Source organism: Parasteatoda tepidariorum, chromosome 7 (genome assembly GCF_982258835.1).
Source record: "Parasteatoda tepidariorum strain Cologne lab strain chromosome 7, Ptep-v5.0, whole genome shotgun sequence".
NCBI lineage: Eukaryota > Metazoa > Arthropoda > Arachnida > Araneae > Theridiidae > Parasteatoda > Parasteatoda tepidariorum.
The window spans coordinates 63,016,060-63,021,959 of record NC_141761.1 but is presented as its reverse complement, the minus strand read 5'-3'; positions in this window follow the sequence as shown (position 1 = coordinate 63,021,959).

Here is a 5,900-nt window from a genome sequence, read left to right as displayed (position 1 = left end):
ACACTTTTGCCTAAATGGTTCAACTCCAATTATCAGAATATTTTGTAATAATCAGAGTAATTAGACAAATTTACTGCAAAGCTTAATAACAAGAAAAATTATAATTTCTGATCTAGACCATGTGTTCTTTATTAGATATAAGAAAAAACTAAAAAGATTTCATTTTAATATTTTGTAATTTTCAGGTCAATTAGCCCATAATTGACAATATTGTTAAATAATACGTTTTTACCAGGATGTAAGTCTCAAATTTGGACAATGTGTTCCTTATGAGACAGAAAAAGAAAAAATTTGAATAGTTTCATCTCGATATTTGTAATTATGAAAAAATTTCAAAGCATTAACATAAATCCACTCGATTTAATTTTTATTCAGTAATTTTTATTGAAATAAAGCACAAAAATATAACTTTAAACAATAAACCATACAGAAATTTATTAGTTCAGGTTAATCGCAAAGATTTTTTTTTTAATTTCCAATGAGCTGCACAAGTGCGCACTCATGGGCAGACCTAGTGCGTCCACCAGAAGTGGTATCCACTCTTTCAGGACCACCACAATGGGTGAGATACTAGACGTGTTAATTTGGACGTCTAGTTTCTGCCACACTAGATGGCAGCACCGATTTAATCGTAAGGAAGTTAGCAAAAATAAGACAGAGACACTAAATTATTAACAGTAAAGTGTCATTATTCAACTTTTCAAATCAACTGTATCAACTAACTATTTCCTTCAAGTTTTGCTAAAGAACTCTTAGTTCGTTAGGCTAGAAGAAACTTTTAAAAAAAATATCGCGATCCTTACGTAATATCCTGAAGTAATAGTTGTCGTAACGTTCGTAGTAAGAAAAAACTTTACTATTTCGATTGTTGAGTTAATAATTTTCTATTTTAATTGAATTTTCAAAATAAATTCGCTCTAATCTTTTTGTTATTTGTTTTATTTTAGTTCCTTAAAATTATCAGATGTTATAATTCTTCAAGTAAGTCATTTGTTAATGAAGACAAAAGTTCATTTTCCCAACAATTAGGCTTCTGATTTGATCCATATTTCTTATGATATTTATTGTTTTCCATACTTTTTGGGCATTTGGAATTTTGAATTTTACAATCCTTGCAAAATAAAAGTCAGAAAATTATAGCTCATAATTAATATTCAAGTAAAAAAAAAATCCAAGACGTTCTCGAATTCTGATTCAGCATAATTGAGATTTAAAAGAGAATTAAAATAATAAGTCAGTTTATTTTGCCAGTCACACTAGAATGTGTTAAAAAAATAAGTTAAAGATAATTTTAATCCCCTCTTTGCTCTTATTGATCTTTTATAATGATTAGTCACATTTTTTATTCATTTTAGGATCCCTAATATTATTATATAAACCCTATGTACTATATTCCCTATATACTATCCCTATATACTATACTCCCTATATACTATCCCTATATACTATATTAACCCCTATATTCAGAGTCATTTTTTACAATTTTGAATATATAGAAAGGGTAACAAATACAGATGTTTCTTTAATATTTAAAATATTGCAAAAAGGAAATAAAATTCAGATTTTTTTTTTGAAATTGTCATTTGATTAATAAGTAATTTAATTGTTTGTTGATTAAATATATTTTATTTGTAACTCAATTTTATTTAAAATTTTGTGATTCAAACCATAAATTATATTTAATACATGAAAGCCAGTTAAACAAATATATTTAAAAAATATAATATAACAAATTTCTGTGTTGTAAGTAACAGCAGATTTGGGAGCATTTATGATAAATAAGTACATATATCGACAAAACCATCGAAGAGAAGTTCTGTTTAAAGATTAACGCAGCTGCCGGATAAAATGTGTCAATCAACTTATAAATCATTGCTTATTGACTAAAAATGTATGCTTTTGCCCTTATTTGAAATCACTTTGGTCTACTTTATCTTTATGCTTATATGTTGCAGTTGAAAGTCACAAATTAAGGCGAAATGGGTAAAATGGTCCTGCATTATTTATAGGTCAATGTTAGTCCTCATCCCCTCCCTTTTTGGATTAAGTTTGATATTTGGAAAAGCAAGGCTTAAGAAAATATATTTTTCCTGTTAAAATATAAATTATATAGTATTATTAAAAAAATTGGTGTTTATAAGCAAAATATTAGCAGAAAATATTAGCAGAATTTAAGAAAAGAGCACTGCTTAAAATACGTGTTCACGAAGTTTATATTGTTATATGTATTATGCGATGAAAAAAAAATTAGAACACTTCCATAACTATAAATCAGAGCAGCAGATAAATAGTATGCAAACTTAATGGTTTGATAGAAAGAACTAATCAATGTGCTAATTAATGTAAATAATGTGTGAGCAGAAAAAAAGAAAACGGAACACTATGAATAACTTTTTATCCAATCATCGGATTTTCACGCATTTGGACTAAATCTTAATGATTTAATGTTTAGAGCTGCAATATCAATAAAGCATGCTCACTTTCATTTTGCCCCATCTCTTTTCGTCTGAGACATCAAAATTCCCTCTGTCACGTACACCCTGCTGTTTGGCGATTTTGTCAGAGATGTGACAGTTGTGATGAGTTCTTTTTTGTTAGATTCGTGCTTTGTTTTTATAAAGGCAATGAAAGAATGTTGAGTCGTTGTGGCCCAGGGGATAGAGCGTTTGCCTCCAAATGAGATGAACCGGGTTCGAATCCCGGTGATGTCTGGTCGATACGAATCCCGAAACCGTCTCGCACTGACCACAGGGCTGACTTAAAAATATCCTCAGTTGTAGACGGATCATGGGTCAGAGTCCCCTTGCCGTCAGACTATCCCTGGGGGTTTTCGTGGTTTTTCTCTCCATGTAACGCAAATGCGGGTTAGTTCCATCAAAAAGTACTCCACGAAGGCAATTTTTCTCCCAATACTTGATCCAGGAGTTCCCTTGTCATCTGGATTGGTTTCAAATTTACAAGGCAACGGAGTTGAACATTAGTAGTCGTTAATTCAAAATTGGGCTGGCTGTTGAACGACGGTTATAAAATAATAGGGAAAATAAAATGGTTCTGCATCTTGTAAAATCACGGACACATTTTCAGGTATTTAGAATTTATGAAAATATTCATAAGAAATAATTTCAAACACGCTAAGGAGTCGAAATAAAAATTGGAAATGAAATATGAAAATTGGAAATAAAAAAAAATGAAAAAGGATGCATCACCAGAACTTTTAAGAAAGTCTGCTTTCCTCTTTTTAAATATTCCTATTTTATTTAAAATTTACGCCTGGAATGGTAAGGTTAACCAGCTTTAATTCCACTCACTAACTACTATTATTCTCAATTTTTTTATGTATTAGTGCAATTAAAAAAAAGAGCCGATGATTTTAATTTAAAAATATTTGACTATGTCATCAGAGATCATATAATTATTATTACAACGTTGTCATATTTATCGAAGAGTTTGGTAATAATTTTTCAAAACTCCATTTCTCTTAGAGCAAAGGTTTTTAATTAACTAAATTAATTCAAAGCAATTTTCTAGAATTAAAACAATATTGAGAAATTTATTCTTTCAAAATCATTATAGAGAGTATAAAGAAACAAAGAAGGAGAGAAACAACATTGACGCCCAAACTTTGCCTACTACGTTTTGGCACTAAGATTTAAAAAATGATGCTTCGATAATTAATAATTCTACATAATTATATCTTTATGGTTAAGTTGATTTATTCCTTTATCAGTAAGATAGTTTTAAAAGTATAAATTTGAATTTTAGAATGAATAAAATGAAATTTTTTGCATGCAATTTTCTTCATTCTAAAATCCTAAGCGTTTCAAAACGTAATTTGCTTTAATGTGATATTTTAAGGACAAGCAGAACATTCTAAAAGTATATATATATATATATATATATATATATATATATATATATATATATATATATATATATATATATATATATATATATATATATATATATATATATATATATATATATATATATATATATATATATATATATAAACTGCTGTTTGTAGAAAATGCAACACCATGAAAGAATCATCAGAATCAAATGAAATTTAATGCAGAAACGACTTGTACTGATACAAATAAATGATGAAATTTTCAAAACAAAAGAAACAAATTAAGCGTCCGAAATCAGTATTTGGTGCAGCCACCACGCCCTGCAATAAGTGCTGCTATACGACGTGGCATGGAGTCAAACAGATGTTGAATATCTGCTTGAGGAAGAGAATTCCATATCGCTTGTATGCGCAACCAAAGTTCGTTTTTGGAAACTGCAGGACGCGGATCACGAGTGAGACGCCGACCAACCATATCCCACACGTGCTCAATAGGCGACATATCCGGCGAATAAGCAGGCCAAGGAAGAAGTTGCATGCGTTGTGCTGAACAGAAGTCTCTAACAGTCCGCGCAACATGTGGGCGTGTATTATCCTGCTGAAAGATAGCTCCAGGGATGCCTTGAAGGAAAGGAACGACTTCGGGCTGTAGCACTTCACGGACGTATCTGTTGCTATTGAGATTACCCTCAATTCGTATCAAATTGGATCGTCCATGATACGAAATCGCACCCCAGACCATAACTCCGGGTGTTCGACCACTATGTCGTTCAATAATACACTCAGGAAGGCAGCGTTGACCGGCATAACGTCTAACACGAACACGGCCATCATGGGTCCACAAATTGAAGCGTGATTCATCTGAAAAGACAACTTGGTGCCAATCAGCTCGCCAGTCTCTGTGCTCAAGAGCCCACTGCCGACGCAGCCGTCGATGATCCGCCGTGAGGGGAATCCTGTATAATGGCACCCTTGCACGCAATCCACGGCGCAGCAGACGACGACGAATTGACGAAGCCGACAATTGTACACCTGTAGCAGTAGACCAATGTGCTGCCAGCTGCCTGGAGGAAGCTGTGCGATCATTCACCGCCATGCGGAGCAGGTGTCGATCATCGCGCTCTGACGTCACCTTCTGTCGTCCAGTGCCTGTTTTTCGAGTTGTTCGGTGCTCGTCGGTCCACTGCTTCCAAACTCGCATCACTGTGGAACTGTTCCGCTGCATACGAGCTGCTATTGCGCGATAGGAAAATCCTCCTTCTCGAAGGCCGATTATCCTCCCTCGTTCAAACTCCGTAAGTTGCTTGAATTTCTTATTCTTCCGTCGTGGAGGCATACTCAGGTCTCACTAAACGTTTGCCACTAACAAATAATCATAGACTATTTTCAACGTCCCGCTACAGCACTTTATTTATACGCTTTCAGCATCAATTCAGAGGGCGCTGCGCGCGCCACGCACGCGCGATGGCTCTGAAACTTTATTAATTTGCATAATATCCTATAATTGACATTTGCTGCGAATTTCATTTGATTCTGTTGATTCCTTCATGGTGTTGCATTTTCTACAAACAGCAGTTTATATATATATATATATATATATATATATATATATATATATATATATATATATATATATATATATATATATATATATATATATATATATATATATATATATATATATATATATATATATATATATATGTAATTTTTAAAATATTTGTACGTAAGAAAATCGTCAAATCTCATATTTATCACTGGCAAGTTCTAAATACATCTCGTCAGTAATCTGTAAAATATGCATCTGAAAAATGCTATAACTTCTATTATTTGTACGAATAATGTATATTTTTTTTTTTTTTTTTTTTTTTATTTAAACGACTTAAATGTATATTTGAAAACTATTTTAACAGATAAAAACCAACTGTTAAAATTCTAAAAAATTTGCTTACAATTTATTATTTTTTTGTTTATTATACCTATGAAAATATTTGTTAAATGAATGAGTGACTGCTCACAGCTGACAGAAATGATTTTTTACACAAAGTAA